Source organism: Thermobia domestica, chromosome 15 (assembly GCF_964235325.1).
Source record: "Thermobia domestica chromosome 15, izTheDome1.hap1.1, whole genome shotgun sequence".
Classification (NCBI taxonomy): domain Eukaryota; kingdom Metazoa; phylum Arthropoda; class Insecta; order Zygentoma; family Lepismatidae; genus Thermobia; species Thermobia domestica.
Genome location: NC_137468.1, coordinates 47967453 through 47988886, shown reverse-complemented (window position 1 = coordinate 47988886; position 21434 = coordinate 47967453).

Below are 21434 nucleotides of genomic sequence, written 5' to 3'. Positions count from 1 at the left end.
CTTTGTCCAAAAGTCTACACGCCCTTCTGCTAGTGCCTCACCTATGTGATTTCTCTCAAGCACCTAACAATTTGCAATAACACGTTCTTCAATACTGTAATTGGAAGTATCAGACATCGGTCACACAATCTGAAACAATACCTTTCAATAGCACCTTTCAATAGTAGAAAACCTTTCAATAGCACTTATCAAGGGGTAACGGGGAAACTTAACATTCGCATTTATCAAGGGGTAACGGCACGTTGTGGTCACCCTATATACAAAAATATATAATTATTTGCTTAACATTTTTCCTAGTGCTTCTAATTTTAACAATCATCTTGATATCACCTTTTATCTTCTTGATAGGGGTTTGCTTGTTACCATTGAGAATGGAAAGGAACAATAAATGCAATGTGGGAGTTAATTTATTTTACTTAACACATATGATCAGCTTTTCCCTTATACATATAAATAAAAAAAATAATGTACACCCATGTCCAAAATTATTGTCGCATGTCTATAAATATGTTGTTGTGGGAATATATTTTGATAACGAATTCTCCCAGTATTTATTATAATGTTTGTAGGTATATAATCGGCAAAGATGTGCATGTGGCAAATTTCATGTCAAGAGAGCAGTAAATAAAAGCAATAAAACTTAATTATCCATTTAGCAACATTTTATTTTACTCATTCTAATTCTCGTATTTATAATTCTCTTCCTATGAAATTTACCTCAAGTATACATTTCCCGATTATACACATAGTATCAGTATTAAAAGTACCCTGCAAAATCATTATGAAATTATATTCTTACAAGAAGACAATTATAGATACAGTAGAGCGTCGATTATCCGAACGTCGGTCAACCGATCGACCGCTTAACCGAACTGTGTACTCGCTTGCACCTGTTACTCTCCCACCCTACCGTCCATCGTCCCCCCTCACTCCCAAACCAAGTTTCCCTCAGTAGTCGCCGCGTATGTGTATGTAATATGTAAATATTTTTGTTTAATAAACTGTACCACATACTATATATTCCTACTAAAGTTGCCTTTGTACGTTACTTTGTAATACTTAAAGAGATGACTGTTTTATGAATAAATTTACTGTACAGTACTTCTTTTAGGCAAATAAACATGTACAGTTCGATTATCCGAACAAACCAGTATTCCGAACACCCATGTCCCCCATTTACTTCGGATAATCGACGCTCTACTGTATGCGACAATCATTTTGGACATGAATGTACATAAATGGTTCCCGTAGGAAACTCTTATTTACAACGAATGGTGAAGCTTTTAGCGTAATAAATTTTTTTCTTTATATTCTCGAAAAATTCTCATGATAACTCACCCTCATGGATTTCATTTTGATGGTCTGAATGCAGTCTATTGATTCGCTTCTCATATTTAGATAGTATGGCTGTTGAAGAATTATTACAGTTAAAGAATTCGTGATAATTCTTGGTTAGAGCCAAATCCTCAAAACCGAATCGGCTTATAAAGAGGACCAAGGTAAGATGTGTGACCCATAGTTGGCACTCCTGTGTTTCCATGTCCAGCCGTATAAAAGTATTCAAGGCCATTTAAGTTAATACCTTCGTTGGGAGTGTGTATGTAGTGGTGTTTGTCGCATAGAGAATCGGAAAGAAAGTTCCGGCGTCCATTGTTAGAACAAAAGTTGCTTCCGAAAGAACAGTTAGAAAAACATAAGTTTCTACTGTAAGTATTTTGAGCTCAAATTGAAAAATAATTTGGTTGTTCATTACGATAACCAGTGCAACAATTGGCGAAATTCAGTGACGTCTCGGTCTTTCTCGTTAACTGCACACAGCTGAACGTTATGTGAAAGGTTATGTATTGTAAACAGGAATCTTGAATGGTCTTGGAAACAGGGTCATTGATAGAAAGATCTCATAAAGTGGATCAGTAGATAGCATTTGTTTCTCTTGAGAAACACAAATATTTTCATTTTAAAAATATAACTTATTTGTTACAATTTTGATAAGTTGTATAGATTTGTAATTAAATACGTCAGGACTTAGTGTTATTTTTGAAAGATAAAAACCGTCCTCTTCTCCTTAAAAAAAATGTGGATCAATTTTACTACACATAAAAACATTTTCGCACTAGATGCTATTTAACAAATGGATAGAGTAAGCGGCGGTGAAAAGCCCAGTGGGAAAATGCCCACCCACCCCAGAAAACAGGAAGGGGTATGAAGTTACAACAGTGATACGATTGTTTGAAGGCGCAATTCTATGCAAGACGAAGGTGACACCAAACTACATTGTGTGAAGAAATTGAAGGCATACAGGCTGATTTAAATGTGGTAAATACATAATTCTTACTTGGAATGTATTTTGAACGTTTCAAATTTCTGAAGATAGAATGATCATATTGTTGCATTCGGAAATCCAATGTATCTGCGTTGCACAAAGTAGGATTCTGCTGTTCTGATGCAATAGTGGTCTGCAGCCATGCCATGTAGTGTTGGGAGTTTAATGAACTGAAACTATCGTGTTTGATTTTGGGGTGATCTGCCCACTTAGTGTTGGGGTGAATGACTCGTGGGCGTTCAACCCCACATACAGAGTGTGTTCACAAAGTCTCGAAATTGATCTCAGAATAACAAATGTATTACACTTTTTTGTACAACAAATTAAAATTATTCGAAATATGACCCTTTGGTATCAACACACCGTTGCCAGCGTGTTTTCCATTTTTCACACGCTCCCTGAAAGTCTTCGCGCACACAGCTATGAAAGGACATCGTTGAAGCAGCCTGAACCGCTGCAATCGTGTCGAATCGCTTCACTTTCAGGTCTTTCTTGATTCGGGGGAACAAAAAATTCGCTGGAACCGAGGTCGGGACTGTAGGGTGGATGGTAGTGTTGCTATTTTCAACCGAGCCAAAACTTGCGCGGCGGCGAGTGACGTGTGAGTGGTCGCATTATCTTGGTGAAGAACCCATTCAGCTTTGGTATCTGTTCGGATTCGATGGACTCGATTCTTCAAGCAGCGGAACACCCCAGCTTGAATCTGACCTGTCACACTCTATCTGGCAGGGACAAACTCTTTCTGGGTCAGTCCTTTGGCAGAAAAGAAAACAATGTCCATGCTTTTTACGCGTGACTTGCTCATGCAACCTTTCTTGGGCTTTGGAGATAACGGGGTGTGCCTCTGCACTTTGTAGTTTCGTTTCTGGATTGTATTCGTCAATCTCATCAACAGTACCCACCTACAACGGTACGTTGTATATTTGTGGGTCATAAGGTATTTTAAATATGTACTAGGCTGGCTGATTCTACTATTAGAAGAAGAGAAAGAAAAAGAAATAGTGTATAGTTATAATCTTAATATATAAAAATATATTTATTTATCTTTTGTTGTTGTGACAACTAATTTCACATCGTCGAATTACTATAATAACAAAATAATAACGTATATCAAGTGAAAGAGAAATTACATTTACATCCTTTTTCTTCATATTCTTCTTCTTCCTTTCTTAAACAGCTTGTGCATGGCTTAAAAGTAAATCCTGCCCACAAATACAAGTGAGGCTAAATACAAGTATAAATACAAGTAAATATCGTTACATATGGCGCATTGAACCATAGGACCTTTTTATTTTTCTAAAGAAAATAAAAAGAGAAATCCTGGGCTGTTAACTATTACATACTAAGTAATTGTGTTTTTGAATGGCCCTCATATATGTGAAAATTACAATTCGCATAAACATATCTCATATTTTACTTCTATAACGTTATTTTCATATTTTATCTCAACTTCTTAATTAATTTTATTTCAAATATTCATATACATTAACGTCGATAATATAAGGTTATATTCAGGTTGGTGGCTAATGATACATAATATTAGTTGGAATTTAATAAAATTTTATTTTAGCGGACAAAGTTAAAAAGATTGTGAAAATGATATAAAATTTACATAATTGCTATTTTACATAAGATAGGATCAAACATAGAATTTAGTGAAACAAAATATAATTAAGATTGAAATATCGATAATGATCAGAACAAAACACAATAATTAACTTCTTATCAAGATCATAAATGTACGGATCATAAATTCCTCCATTTTTTAATTCATTATCTTCATAGAATTAAAATAAGGTACGAATAACAAACAAAATCATAAAGATATTTACAGTGAAATAAAACAAAAGTCAATTGAAAATATTCTTTCGGACGCCGCAACATTAGCTTAAGTTACATGACTAATGAATTCATTCAAATTGCATTGAAAGTCATAAACAGGAATACAGTCTTGCGAGTTATTTACTTCTACAGTTCTTTCTTTCTTACTTTGAGAATTTCTGCCATCTATGAAATTTCTACGAAATTTACTTCGAGGAAAATTAGATCTAACGATTACATGCTTCCTAAGTGTAGTACGATTGCTATTAATATTACTACTAGGATTAGGTTCAGTTACGCGATTACTATTACTGTTACTACTAAGGTTAGGTTCGGTTATCTTACCATTAAAATTAGGTTCAGTTCTCATTCGTTTTACTGGTAGCCAGATGTCGTGTCTCCTAACGGATCTGTACCTATTCTTTCCACAATATTCACGGTAATTTGTCTTACCACGGTTTTTATTTCCTCTGTGATTAGGTTCGGTTACATTACCAGTAAAAGCGAATTTAACATCACCTTTTACATTGGGATCACACTTTAATCTCATATTAATGTTTCGAATTTCGTTTCGATTAAGGTTAGTTTTTTTTTTTCAAGTTAGTACTGTATTGCATCATTGATGGATTTTCAAAATTTTGCGATGTCATACCTAGATAATTGAAATCAATGTACTGCATCATGTTCTGTAAAAGCACCATCTGATTGTTCACTACTATCATTTTGGTCTTTTCGTTGAATGAACATTTCAACAGCTTCAATTCAATCGAACAATCACTACAAGTATTGTTGGGAACACACGTTCTCTCTCTGAATTTCACGAATAGTATACTGGAATCAACTTTCTTCCTGCTACATGAACCAATGTCGTGTACATATCATTTAACGATTCTATTACAATTACTCGATCTCCAGAATTAATATCATTTTGAATATACTGTGAATACAAGCAACCAATAGCATTCACTAGACAAAAATGACCATAACTTTTCGCACATTGATGCATACCAAAATCTTCGTTACACGCAGCGTCAGTAAGACAATCAAAAACATTCGAATGAAGAGAAAAGTCAGGATAATCAGATCCAACCAATATCGCAGTATGTTTTTGCGAACATTAAATCAATGTCATATTTCTTCATTGATACAAATTGAGGATCTACAGGTTCACTTATTTGGGTAGTGTGATCGTTAACTATAGTTTCTACCACTTCGATGGAATTTTGCATCTCAGTGAATCTACGTATAATTCGTTCCATTTTAAGATCACTTTGTTCAATTCGTAGATTTGTCTGGTCGATTCTTATTATCAAGTTGTTTCATTTGTTCCATTTGTTGGTTCATTCGATCACCAAAATCCTGCTTTAATTGTCCCATCTGTTGATCGATTTTACTATCAATTTGTTTCATTCGTTCCGTTTGTTTGTCCATTCGATCACCCAAAACTTGCTTTAATTGTTTAATGAGATCGGCTAGGTCAGAAAAGTTCATTTCCCTGTTACCGTTTGATTCTGTTGCATTTCCAACGTTAGGACGACTCATTTTGATAGTTCTGAAAATTTTTGTGCCACTCCTTAATAATGTATAGGGTCTACTCCGCTTTGATATTTCTTTTAACAAAATCACTATGTAGCCTTAAAGTGAATCTGCACATTTGGAATTTATTATTTAGGAGATTGTCTACTTAACTTCATACGAATCTCCTGAGGTCCTGGCGGTAAACCACCAAATTTATATAACGACGAAACTCAAAAACCGAATAATGTTCTGAAATGAATCATCAATAAATGTCCTCAGATTATATTTAAGCAAGGCTACGTAAAACCACACAAAACATTTTACGTACTGTATTTAAATATTAGTCTACTTTCTTTTTATTTGAGCACATATCAGATTAAACAATCACATTCCTTAGAATTGTTCATGTAGCCTACGCAAGATGGATCCGGAATTATATTTATTTATCTTTTGTTGTTATGACAACCAATTTCACATCGTCGAATTATTATAATAACAAAATAGCAATGTATATGAACTGAAAGAGAAATCATTTATATCATTTTTATCTTCATCTTCCTCTTCCTTTCTTAAACAGTTTGTACATAACTTAAAAGTAAATCGTGCCCACAAATACAAGTAAGGGTAAATACAAGTATAAATACACATGACTATCGTTATAAGTTAGGAAGTTTTGGGGGGGTCCGAACCGATAGGGTACGCCCCTGTCTGTGATCGTACTTCACCGGACCCACATAAATGCATCGCTTTACTTTTTAATTTTCAAACTTTCCCCTAAGCGCTAAAAGAAAATCCAATTAAATCTAATAAATTAACTGTGTAGTATTGAGCAAACATAACAATTGATAGATGGTAGTATTATATGATTGTAATCAGTTGTCTGTGAATCCTTCAGCATCATTGCGTATGTTTCTTATATGTTCATGGTAATTTTTATTTTTCATCATACGAAAGTAAGTGAGCCTTCAATGTGAAAGACCCAGGTTATCTTCCAGAAAACTACAGGTAGCTAACTAATTACTACACCAAACTGTAAGTCCATGATTTATAAATACGAAAACTTATTTTTTATAGTGATTTTTTCTAAGTGGAAATTTTCTTCATAATACTATTTAGTGCGTAACTCTATTTAGTGTTCTTAGTTTTATATTAGCATTAAGGGTAGTTTATTTTATCGTATGGAATCTCTGGTTCATACAACAGTTAAAGCGTCAGCTTAACATATCATAACGGTGGCACAGGGGGGAAGAGCGCTTTCATCTGGTGCGTGGAGCCCTGATTCGATCCCCGGCCAGGTAAGTTTGTGGTTGACAACATCGTGTCCGTAGCTTTTCTCGGGTACTCCCGTGTCCTCCCGCATTCTCATTTCACTAATTATTCCATCATCATTCACTTGCCTTCATCATCAACTCCATTAGCCTAAAATCCATAATCGTGGGACGTTAAACTGAAAGACTTCATTTTATACTTTTAACTGATCATAACAATTGCTTTTAGTATCCTTAAGAATATCATTATAATATAAATACGACGCTTCAGTATGCCAGTCACGCTTCTAATAGTTCACTTACATGCCATTGGCTTGCAAGGAGTTTCCAAACGAGCCGAAGGTTTGAGAACAATTATTGTTAATATTTCCTGATCAGAGCTCCTAGACGACATCCATTGGTTGTATATTTTGTACTTTTTTCATTACAGGTGTTGTAAGAAACTTAATATTTCTACAGGGTGGCCACAAAGTCCCATTACGCCTGAAAATAAGTAACATAAATCACTAAACGTTCGTAAATAACTACACGGAAAGAATTGAATGACATGAACAACAATGCTTTGGAGAAATTTTATTCCGATAGGAAACATTAATTGTCAAAAGGATCAGTCGGTCTACAGTCATTCCCATTGCAAAGGATAATACGCCTGGTTCTGTACTATATTTGCGGAGCTTTGTAGGTGTAACATCAGTGACAGCTTCTTTCACAGCTTCTGTCAGCTCGGCAGTGGCTTTGTGCAACCGACACCTTTATGAGCCTTCATATTTTGCCGCATTTTGGTATTGTGTCGAAAGTCTAAAGAGTGACGCACATGCTTCCACATTCCGATCCATGTCTGCATCCGAATTCTTGCAAAAGGATAGGTTGATATGGATGCAGGGCTAACTCTTGTTTCAAGTGCTTTTGCATAGGCTACCGGAGTATACCCAGTTCCCCAACCCGCATACGCGTCCACTTCTGCGCCGATCACTCCCACGAACGCCGCGACGACGAACATGTTTCTGCTCGTGTGGACGACCTGTCACTTCTTTCCTTATCCTTCACTTCCTGTGACAAATACTTTCTGTTTCCGTCATAAAAGTTTTGTTTCGGGGTAGGATCTCGTCGAAACCTTGTCCGAAAGTCTACACCCTCTTCTGCTAGTGTCTCACCTATGTGATTTCTCTCAAACACCTAACAACTTGCAATAACACGATCTTCAATACTGCAATTGGAAGTACCAGCCATCGATCACACAATCTGAAACAATGGAAAACCTTTCAATAGCACTTATCAAGGGGTAACGGGGAAACTTAACATTCGCATTTATCAAGGGGTAACGGCACTTTGTGGTCACCTTATATACAAAAATATATAAATATTTGTTTAACATTTTTCCTAGTGCTTCTAATTTTAACAATCTTCTTGATATCGCCTTTTATCTTCTTGATAGGCGTTTGCTTGTTACCATTGAGGATGGAAAGGAACAATAAATGCAATATGGTAGTTAATTTATTTTACTTAACACATATGATCAGTTTTTCACTTATACATATAAATAAAAAAATAATGTACACCCATGTCCGAAATTATTGTCACATGTCTATAAATATGTTGTTGTAGGAATATATTTTGATAACGAATTCTCCCAGTATTTATTATAATGTTAGTAGGTATATAATCGGCAAAGATGTGCATGTGGCAAATTTCATGTCAAGAGAGCAGTAAATAAAAGCAATAAAACTCTTAATTATCCATTTAGCAACATTTTATTTTACTCATTCTAATTCTCGTATTTATAATTCTCTTTCTATGAAATTTACCTCAAGTATACATTTCCCGATTATACACATAGTATCAGTACTAAAAGTACTCTGCAAAATCATTATGAAATTATATTCTTACAAGAAGAAATTATAGATATGCGACAATCATTTTGGACATGAATGTACATAAATGGTTCCAGTAGGAAACTCTTATTTACAACAAATGGTGAATCTTTTAGCGTAATAAATTTTTTTTCTTTATATTCTCGAAAAATTCTCATGATAATTCACTTTCATGGATTTCATTTTGATGGTCTGAATGCAGTCTATTGATTCGCTTCTCATATTTAGATAGTATGGCAGTTGAAGAATTATTACAGTTAAAGAATTCGTGATAATTCTTGGTTAGAGCCAAATCCTCAAAACTGAATCGGCTTATAAAGAAGACCAAGGTAAGATTTGTGACCAATAGTTGGCACTCCTATGTTTCCATGTCTAGCCGTATAAAAGTATTCAAGGCCATTTGTGTTAATACCTTCGTTGGGAGTGTGTATGTAGTGGTGTTTGTCGCATAGAGAATCGGAAAGAAGGTTCCGGCGTCCATTGTTAGAACAAAAGTTGCTTCCGAAAGAACAGTTCAAAAAAAATAAGTTTTTACTGTAAGTATTTTTAGCTCAAATTGAAAAATAATTTGGTTGTTCATTACGATAACCAGTGCAACAATTGGTGAAATTCAGTGACGTCTCGGTCTTTCTCGTTAACTGCTCACAGCTGAACGTTATGTGAAAGGTTATGTATTGTAAACAGGATCTTGAATGGTCTTGGAAACAGGGTCATTGATAGAAAGATCTCATAAAGTGGATCAGTAGATAGCATTTGTTTCTCTTGAGAAACACAAATATTTTCATTTTAAAAATATAACTTATTTGTTACAATTTTGATAAGTTGTATAGATTTGTAATTAAATACGTCAGGACTTAGTGTTATTTTCGAAAGATAAAAACCGTCCTCTTCTCCTTAAAAAAAATGTGGATCAATTTTACTACACATAAAAACATTTTCGCACTAGATGCTATTTAACAAATGGATAGAGTAAGCGGCGGTGAAAAGCCCAGTGGGGAAATGCCCACCCACCCCAAAAAACAGGAAGGGGTATGAAGTTGCAACAGTGATACGATTGTTTGAAGGCGCAATTCTATGCAAGAGGAAGGTGACACCAAACTACATTGTGTGAAGAAATTGAAGGCATACAGGCTGATTTAAATGTGGTAAATACATAATTCTTACTTGGAATGTATTTTGAACGTTTCAAATTTCTGAAGATAGAATGATCATATTGTTGCATTCGGAAATCCAATGTATCTGCGTTGCACAAAGTAGGATTCTGCTGTTCTGATGGAATAGTGGTCTGCAGCCATGCCATGTAGTGTTGGGAGTCTAATGAACTGAAACTATCGTGTTTGATTTTGGGGTGATCTGCCCACTTAGTGTTGGGGTGAATGACTCGTGGGCGTTCAACCCCACATACAGAGTGCGTTCACAAAGTCTCGAAATTGGTCTCAGAATAACAAATGTATTACACTTTTTTGTACAACAAATTAAAATTATTCGAAATATGACCCTTTGGTATCAACACACCGTTACCAGCGTGTTTTCCATTTTTCACACGCTCCCTGAAAGTCTTCGCGCACACAGCTATGAAAGGACATCGTTGAAGCAGCCTGAACCGCTGCAATCGTGTCGAATCGCTTCACTTTCAGGTCTTTCTTGATTCGGGGGAACAAAAAATTCGCTGGAACCGAGGTCGGGACTGTAGGGTGGATGGTAGTGTTGCTATTTTCAACCGAGCCAAAACTTGCGCGGCGGCGAGTGACGTGCGAGTGGTCGCATTATCTTGGTGAAGAACCCATTCAGCTTTGGTATCTGTTCGGATTCGGTGGACTCGATCCTTCAAGCAGTGGAACACCCCAGCTTGAATCTGACCTGTCACACTCTATCTGCCAGGGACAAACTCTTTCTGGGTCAGTCCTTTGGCAGAAAAGAAAACAATGTCCATGCTTTTTACGCGTGACTTGCTCATGGAACCTTTCTTGGGCTTTGGAGATAACGGGGTGTGCCTCTGCACTTTGTAGTTTCGTTTCTGGATTGTATTCGTCAATCTCATCAACAGTACCCACCTACAACGGTACGTTGTATATTTGTGGGTCATAAGGTATTTTAAATATGTACTAGGCTGGCTGATTCTACTATTAGAAGAAGAGAAAGAAAAAGAATTAGTGTATAGTTATAATCTTAATATATAAAAATATATTTATTTATCTTTTGTTGTTGTGACAACTAATTTCACATCGTCGAATTACTATAATAACAAAATAATAACGTATATCAAGTGAAAGAGAAATTACATTTACATCCTTTTTCTTCATATTCTTCTTCTTCCTTTCTTAAACAGCTTGTGCATGGCTTAAAAGTAAATCCTGCCCACAAATACAAGTAAGGCTAAATACAAGTATAAATACAAGTAAATATCGTTACATATGGCGCATTGAATCATAGGACCTTTTTATTTTTCTAAAGAAAATAAAAAGAGAAATCCTGGGCTGTTAACTATTACATACTAAGTAATTGTGTTTTTGAATGGCCCTCATATATGTGAAAATTACAATTCGCATAAACATATCTCATATTTTACTTCTATAACGTTATTTTCATATTTTATCTCAACTTCTTAATTAATTTTATTTCAAATATTCATATACATTAACGTCGATAATATAAGGTTATATTCAGGTTGGTGGCTAATGATACATAATATTAGTTGGAATTTAATAAAATTTTATTTTAGCGGACAAAGTTAAAAAGATTGTGAAAAAGATATGACATTTACATAATTGCTATTTTACATAAGATAGGATCAAACATAGAATTTAGTGAAACAAAATATAATTAAGATTGAAATATCGATAATGATCAGAACAAAACACAATAATTAACTTCTTATCAAGATCATAAATGTACGGATCATAAATTCCTCCATTTGTTAATTCATTATCTTCATAGAATTAAAATAAGGTACGAATAACAAACAAAATCATAAAGATATTTACAGTGAAATAAAACAAAAGTCAATTGAAAATATTCTTTCGGACGCCGCAACATTAGCTTAAGTTACATGACTAATGAATTCATTCAAATTGCATTGAAAGTCATAAACAGGAATACAGTCTTGCGAGTTATTTACTTCTACAGTTCTTTCTTTCTTACTTTGAGAATTTCTGCCATCTATGAAATTTCTACGAAATTTACTTCGAGGAAAATTAGATCTAACGATTACATGCTTCCTAAGTGTAGTACGATTGCTATTAATATTACTACTAGGATTAGGTTCAGTTACGCGATTACTATTACTGTTACTACTAAGGTTAGGTTCGGTTTTCTTACCATTAAAATTAGGTTCAGTTCTCATTCGTTTTACTGGTAGCCAGATGTCGTGTCTCCTAACGGATCTGTACCTATTCTTTCCACAATATTCACGGTAATTTGTCTTACCACGGTTTTTATTTCCTCTGTGATTAGGTTCGGTTACATTACCAGTAAAAGCGAATTTAACATCACCTTTTACATTGGGATCACACTTTAATCTCATATTAATGTTTCGAATTTCGTTTCGATTAAGGTTAGTTTTTTTTTTCAAGTTAGTACTGTATTGCATCATTGATGGATTTTCAAAATTTTGCGATGTCATACCTAGATAATTGAAATCAATGTACTGCATCATGTTCTGTAAAAGCACCATCTGATTGTTCACTACTATCATTTTGGTCTTTTCGTTGAATGAACATTTCAACAGCTTCAATTCAATCGAACAATCACTACAAGTATTGTTGGGAACACACGTTCTCTCTCTGAATTTCACGAATAGTATACTGGAATCAACTTTCTTCCTGCTACATGAACCAATGTCGTGTACATATCATTTAACGATTCTATTACAATTACTCGATCTCCAGAATTAATATCATTTTGAATATACTGTGAATACAAGCAACCAATAGCATTCACTAGACAAAAATGACCATAACTTTTCGCACATTGATGCATACCAAAATCTTCGTTACACGCAGCGTCAGTAAGACAATCAAAAACATTCGAATGAAGAGAAAAGTCAGGATAATCAGATCCAACCAATATCGCAGTATGTTTTTGCGAACATTAAATCAATGTCATATTTCTTCATTGATACAAATTGAGGATCTACAGGTTCACTTATTTGGGTAGTGTGATCGTTAACTATAGTTTCTACCACTTCGATGGAATTTTGCATCTCAGTGAATCTACGTATAATTCGTTCCATTTTAAGATCACTTTGTTCAATTCGTAGATTTGTCTGGTCGATTCTTATTATCAAGTTGTTTCATTTGTTCCATTTGTTGGTTCATTCGATCACCAAAATCCTGCTTTAATTGTCCCATCTGTTGATCGATTTTACTATCAATTTGTTTCATTCGTTCCGTTTGTTTGTCCATTCGATCACCCAAAACTTGCTTTAATTGTTTAATGAGATCGGCTAGGTCAGAAAAGTTCATTTCCCTGTTACCGTTTGATTCTGTTGCATTTCCAACGTTAGGACGACTCATTTTGATAGTTCTGAAAATTTTTGTGCCACTCCTTAATAATGTATAGGGTCTACTCCGCTTTGATATTTCTTTTAACAAAATCACTATGTAGCCTTAAAGTGAATCTGCACATTTGGAATTTATTATTTAGGAGATTGTCTACTTAACTTCATACGAATCTCCTGAGGTCCTGGCGGTAAACCACCAAATTTATATAACGACGAAACTCAAAAACCGAATAATGTTCTGAAATGAATCATCAATAAATGTCCTCAGATTATATTTAAGCAAGGCTACGTAAAACCACACAAAACATTTTACGTACTGTATTTAAATATTAGTCTACTTTCTTTTTATTTGAGCACATATCAGATTAAACAATCACATTCCTTAGAATTGTGCATGTAGCCTACGCAAGATGGATCCGGAATTATATTTATTTATCTTTTGTTGTTATGACAACCAATTTCACATCGTCGAATTATTATAATAACAAAATAGCAATGTATATGAACTGAAAGAGAAATCATTTATATCATTTTTATCTTCATCTTCCTCTTCCTTTCTTAAACAGTTTGTACATAACTTAAAAGTAAATCGTGCCCACAAATACAAGTAAGGGTAAATACAAGTATAAATACACGTGAGTATCGTTATAAGTTAGGAAGTTTTGGGGGGGTCCGAACCGATAGGGTACGCCCCTGTCTGTGATCGTACTTCACCGGACCCACATAAATGCATCGCTTTACTTTTTAATTTTCAAACTTTCCCCTAAGCGCTAAAAGAAAATCCAATTAAATCTAATAAATTAACTGTGTAGTATTGAGCAAACATAACAATTGATAGATGGTAGTATTATATGATTGTAATCAGTTGTCTGTGAATCCTTCAGCATCATTGCGTATGTTTCTTATATGTTCATGGTAATTTTTATTTTTCATCATACGAAAGTAAGTGAGCCTTCAATGTGAAAGACCCAGGTTATCTTCCAGAAAACTACAGGTAGCTAACTAATTACTACACCAAACTGTAAGTCCATGATTTATAAATACGAAAACTTATTTTTTATAGTGATTTTTTCCAAGTGGAAATTTTCTTCATAATACTACTTAGTGCGTAACTCTATTTAGTGTTCTTAGTTTTATATTAGCATTAAGGGTAGTTTATTTTATCGTATGGAATCTCTGGTTCATACAACAGTTAAAGCGTCAGCTTAACATATCATAACGGTGGCACAGGGGGGAAGAGCGCTTTCATCTGGTGCGTGGAGCCCTGATTCGATCCCCGGCCAGGTAAGTTTGTGGTTGACAACATCGTGTCCGTGGCTTTTCTCGGGTACTCCCGTGTCCTCCCGCATTCTCATTTCTCTAATTATTCCATCATCATTCACTTGCCTTCATCATCAACTCCATTACCCTAAAATGCATAAGCGTGGGACGTTAAACTGAAAGACTTCATTTTATACTTTTAACTGATCATAACAATTGCTTTTAGTCTCCTTAAGAATATCAATATAATAAAAAAAAAAGACGCTTCAGTATGCCACTCACGCTTCTAATAGTTCACTTACATGCCATTGGCTTGCAAGGAGTTTCCAAACGAGCCGAAGGTTTGAGAACAATTATTGTTAATATTTCCTGATCAGAGCTCCTAGACGACATCCATTGGTTGTATATTTTGTGCTTTTTTTATTACAGGTGTTGTAAGAAACTTAATATTTCTACAGGGTGGCCACAAAGTCCCGTTACGCCTGAAAATAAGTAACATAAATCACTAAACGTTCGTAAATAACTACACGGAAAGAATTGAATGACATGGATAACAATGCTTTCGACAAATTTTATTGCGATAGAAAACATTAAGTGTCAAAAGGATCAGTCTGTCGACAGTCATTGTCATGGCAAAGGAAATGAAAAATGAAAATGAAATCTTTGAGTTTTACGTCCCACGATTATGCCGGTTAGGCTAAAGGAGACGGTGATGATTAGTAATGAATGAAATGGTGGAATGAAGAAAGTGGGAGGAAACGAAAGAACCCCGAGAAAACACATGCACACGGTATTTGTCAATCACAAAGTTCACTTGGCGGGGGTGGGATCGAACCCGGGACCCCAAGCACCAGAGGTGAACGCTCTACCACTGAGCCACCGCGGCACCTTTCATGCCAAAGGATAATATGCCTGGTTCTGTACTATATTTGCGGAGCTTTGCAAGTGTAACTTGACTGAAAGCTTCTTTCACAGCTTCTGTCAGTTCGGCAGTGGCTTTGTGCAACCGATACCCTTTATGAGCCCCCATATTTTGCCGCATTTTGGTATTGTGTCGAAAGTCTAAAGAGTGACGCACATGCCTCCACATTCCGGTCCATGTCTGCATCCGAATTCTTGCAAACGGATAGGTTGATATGGATGCAGGCCTAAGTTTTGTTGCAAATGCTTTTGCATAGGCAACCGGAGTATACCCAGTTCCCCAACCCGCATACGCGTCCACTTCTGCGCCGATCTCTCCACGAACGCCGCGACGAAGAACATGTTTCTGCTCGTGTGGACGACCTGTCACTTCTTTCCTTATTCTTCACTTCCTGTGACAAATACTTTCTGTTTCCGTCGTAAAAGCTTTGTTTCGGGGTAGGATCTCGTCGAAACCTTGTCCGAAAGGCTACACGCCCTTCCGCTAGTGTCTCACCTATGTGATTTCTCTCAAACACCTAACAACTTCCAATAACACGATCTTCAATACTGCAATTGGAAGTACCAGCCATCGATCACACAATCTGAAACAATGGAAAACCTTTCAATAGCACTTATCAAGGGGTAACGGGGAAACTTAACATTCGCATTTATCAAGGGGTAACGGCACTTTGTGGTCACCTTATATACAAAAATATATAAATATTTGCTTAACATTTTTCCTAGTGCTTCTAATTTTAACAATCATCTTGATATCACCTTTTATCTTCTTGATAGGGGTTTGCTTGTTACCATTGAGAATGGAAAGGAACAATAAATGCAAAGTGGGAGTTAATTTATTTTACTTAACACATATGATCAGCTTTTCCCTTATACATATAAATAAAAAAAATAATGTACACCCATGTCCAAAATTATTGTCGCATGTCTATAAATATGTTGCTGTGGGAATATATTTTGATAACGACTTCTCCCAGTATTTATTATAATGTTAGTAGGTGTATAATCGGCAAAGATGTGTATGTGGCAAATTTCATGTCAAGAGAGCAGTAAATAAAAGCAATAAAACGAAAATAAATCTTTATTATCCATTTAGCAACATTTTATTTTACTCATTCTAATTCTCATATTTAAAATTCTCTTCCTATGAAATTTAGCTCAAGTATACATTTCCCCATTATACACATAGTATCAGTATTAAAAGTACCCTGCAAAATCATTATGAAATTATATTCTTACAAGAAGACAATCATTTTGGACATGAATGTACATAAATGGTTCCCGTAGGAAACTCTTATTTACAACGAATGGTGAAGCTTTTAACGTAATAATTTTTTTCTTAATATTCTCGAAAAATTCTCATGATAATTCACCCTCATGGATTTCGTTTTGATGATATGAATGCAGTCTATTGATTCGCTTCTCATATTTAGATAGTATGGCAGTTGAAAAATTATTACAGTTAAAGAATTCGTGATAATTCTTGGTTAGAGCCAAATCCTCAAAACCGAATCGGCTTATAAAGAGGACCAAGGTAAGATGTGTGACCAATAGTTGGCACTCCTGTGTTTCCATGTCTAGCCGTATAAAAGTATTCAAGGCCGTTTGAGTTAATACCTTCGTTGGAAGTGTGTATGTAGTGATGTTTGTCGCATAGAGAATCGGAAAGAAAGTTCCGGCGTCCATTGTTAGAACAAACGTTGCTTCCGAAAGAACAGTTAAAAAAACATAAGGTTCTACTGTGAGTATTTTTAGCTCAAATTGAAAAATAATTTGGTTGTTCATTACGATAACCAGTGCAACAATTGGTGAAATTCAGTGACGTCTCGGTCTTTCTCGTTAATTGCTCACAGCTGAACGTTATGTGAAAGGTTATGTGTTGTAAACAGGATCTTGAATGGTCTTGGAAACAGGGTCATTGATAGAAAGATCCCATAAAGTGGATCAGTAGAAAGCATTTGTTTCTCTTGAGAAACACAAATATTTTCATTTTAAAAATATAACTTACTTGTTACAATTTTGATAAGTTGTATGGATTTGTAATTAAATACGTCATGACTTAGTGTTATTTTCAAAGGATAAAAACCGTCCTCTTCTTTAAAAAATGTGGATCAATTTTACTACACAAAAACATTTTCGCACTAGATGCTATTTAACAAATGGATAGAGTAAGCGGGGGTGAAAAGCCCACTGGGGGAAATGCGCACCCACCCCAAAAAACAGGAAGGGGTATGAAGTTGCAACAGTGATACGATAGTTTGAAGGCGCAATTCTATGCAAGACGAAGGTGACACCAAACTACACTGTGTGAAGTAATTGAAGGCATACAGGCTGATTTAAATGTGGTAAATACATAATTCTTACTTGGAATGTATTTTGAACGTTTCAAATTTCTGAAGATGGAATGATCATATTTTTGCATTGGGAAATCCAATGCATGTGCGTTGCACAAAGTAGAGTTCTGCTGTTCTGATGCAATAGTGGTCTGCAGCCATGCAATGCAGTGTTGGGAGTTTAATGAACTGAAACTATCGTGTTTCATTTCGGGGTGATCTGCCCAGTTAGTGTTGGGGTGTATGACTCATGGGCGTTCAACCCCACATACAGAGTGCGTTCACAAAGTCTCAAAATTGGTCTCAGAATAACAAATGTATTACACTTTTTTGAACAACAAATTAAAATTCCGGGAATCGAATTGTGTTATGTCAGGCATAGCAGAATTAATGTCTACTTATATTCCAGTTTTTGTTGATAAAGAAATTTAGTGCGCTTTATACATTATACACATTGTTTTACACACATTCAACTATACTCTGGTCCAGAGTCCGAGGTAGGTGCCAAGACTATGTACGTAGAAAAAAAGAAAAGAAAAGAAATAAATTCGTCGTAACTGGTATTTACGTATTATGTTTACACACTGTTTTACACTTTAAACTTTTACATTACCTTCTTATTCTAACGTGTCCTTTATGTCCGTAGATAAATATAGTTTAGCAGTGGTCTCGAGTTCAATACGTTTTTAAAAATCTCATAATAATGATAATACATTGAATAACACAATTGTTTGTCATGTTTACTACAAATTATATTCCATATTAAATAATAGTTATATTTAGTTTCTAAAAAACAAAATAGTTTTAACATACAGTTATTAAAACTAAATAATAATGTTCATTAAAAAGTAGTTCACAAGAAACCAAAACAACATGATACGTAATCAAATGCAGTAGAGTTCATTCCTCTACTCGCTGTCTTAACTTAGATTTTAGGGAAATTGTTTTTCTGGCAACACTGTAATTTCTATGGATTGCAACACTGAACATTCTTCAGGTTCATATTTTCTGTTGTAGAATAGCATTATCTATGATTGTGGTAACTTGCATTTCATTATCTTCTTTCACTGATGAATAATCAAGCAAAAGAAAAATGGTAAATTTTGTATTATTTTTAGTAAGGCAGGCTCTTAAGTGCATAACTAAGAAAGTCCATGAGTTCGGTATTAGTTCACATATGATAATTCTTTTTTTTTAAGAAATTCACACCTGTACGTCGTATTACTTACTAGATTTCAAATTTCGATTTTATACTATTTACTAACGTTTCAAGCTATGAAGTCGCTAGTGAAATACTTCTGCGTTTGATACTTGAATTGCGTAATTTAGAATTAGCATTGGATGAGTTAAACCAAGATCCTTTTGTGTAGTTCTTGTATTGTATTTCTATACCATGTTCGTATTTCTTACATATTAATTTCCAAGATGTAATATCAGTTGGAGTTTGGAGGATAGTAGTTAAGAACTATTTAACTCCCACCTGCCATCTAACAAAATATTGTTTAAAAAAAAAAAAACAACGAAACTGCCCTTTTCTCGGCCTCTACCTCAATTAGTTAGTTTAATTCTTCAAACCGTGTATGGATGTGATGAAGGTATATGAAAGTTATCTACTAGCTGCGTTCCAAACCCCATCATATCATTTTCTCAATCGTTTCGAGTCAAAGCAAATGTTGCAGAGGTTCCTGTCTATAAATGTATGTTGTAATCTTGAGAAGGCTTGCACTGTTGTGGATTTTTTCCTCCTTCCTACTTTCTTACTTATCATCCCTCATCTCATAGCTAGGTGTAGGTTAGCTTAGAGGGGGGCATTATATTTCACTGTCTCTACTATTCTTTTTTCTTTAGTATAAGATATTTATGTAGATATTTAATAATAATGAGTTGTAGAGAGAGAATATGTACGTTATTAAGATGAAAGATGTGTATATCGATATAAGTAAATTTCGGAAATGATTAATTAAGATCTCAACCAATATGGTGATTATGAATATATAATTGAAATGTTTAATGCAAGCGCCGAAATAAGCATAATATATGAACCCTGCCTGACTATTTAATAACTAATTGTGCTGGAATTAAATCACACTTGAGGCCGTATGAGGCTTAGATAAAATAAGTAGGTTATATAATTACCTCTTGGATATGTTGGATTTTTTCCTGCCATTATGTTACATGTTTGTTTATGTTAAATGATTTATGGAAGGAGTCTGTTCACTGAATTGAACAATAAATTGTCAATACATCGGAATATAGCATTTAATTGTATTAAGTGTATATTAGGCTTTTCCATATAGAATTAACAAATATATGTTTCTCGATTCTGTATTTTCAAAGCTCAGGAAGTATATCTATAACTTAATACTTTATAAGATAGATTTTTCTAAATTGTGCCGTCATATACCGTAATATAATTTCTTGTAGTGTGAGAACACCTGTGTTAACATGATTTTCATATGTTCTGAATTTCCACCTTATTTTTTTGTGTTCGGTGGGTGGATATATTACCCCATGTATGTAGGCGTTTCACCTTGACGATGGGGTGCTATGCCCAGTTTGCTCTTACTTTACAAATATCAGTGTATCTCCTACAGCATCAAACATTACATAATGTAGCCTCCAGGTAGAAATACTGAAGGATGTATCTTCCATAGTTTGTTCTCCTGTGCATTTCCATTCATAGTCGCAAATAAATAAAATACAAAAAATCGGGCGTTTCACCCCCGCTTACTCTAACATATTTAACTTCATATTTCTCCCCACTGATAGTTCTCGATACGAACTACGAAGATCCGTGGTCAGAAGGTCATAGTGTCTGAGTAAGACTGGGTTGGTTCCTGAGGAAAAAAGACATTTCTTTGTGGAAAATGTTCAGAAAAGCTTAAGATGATACGATGCAGCTCATGTAACACATGGTTCCATGATGACCGTGTTGGTGTCAGAGAAAAAACACATTCCTTTCTCGACAGTGCCTTGTTTCAGAAACACTTAAGAAGAAATGATGGTAGAGATTAGGGAATGTTGTCGTTATAACATGAGCAAGTTATTACACTTTTCTTTCACTTATTATTCATTTAGGTTTTTTTTTCCTGCTTCTGTGTAGTTTGAAATGGGTTCTGATCCACTTAGCAGAACACGTTATCCACTTTAGGAGATACATTGCTTAATATCGAGTTTTAGTACATGTCCCATGTTTTAGTTTATTATATACATTTATGTTTAATAAGAAATAAAAACACTTCATTTTTCCAAAAAATAATGAACCTTTCTATCATATAAGTGTGAATTTTTCTTATTTGTTTTGTTTCCTTCCTTGTCGGAACTTCTTCTTTTAAAACTGATTCGGCTTTGAGGATTTGACTATATATATAGTAGAGGTATTGGATTTCTCTCACATTATTAGTATTCAGTATAAACACAAGTGAGATTAAATAACGATTTTATTTTTTATTTTAATTTTCTCTTTATTTTGTGTGGATGATGAAAAACAGTCATAACTTGGAATAATAAGACAGTCAGAAAATATTTCAAAATTCTCTTCAGCAGACGATGCCTCATTCTTCATTCTTTGAAATTTTATGTAACTTATGTATCCTGATATAACCGAATTGTTCTGTA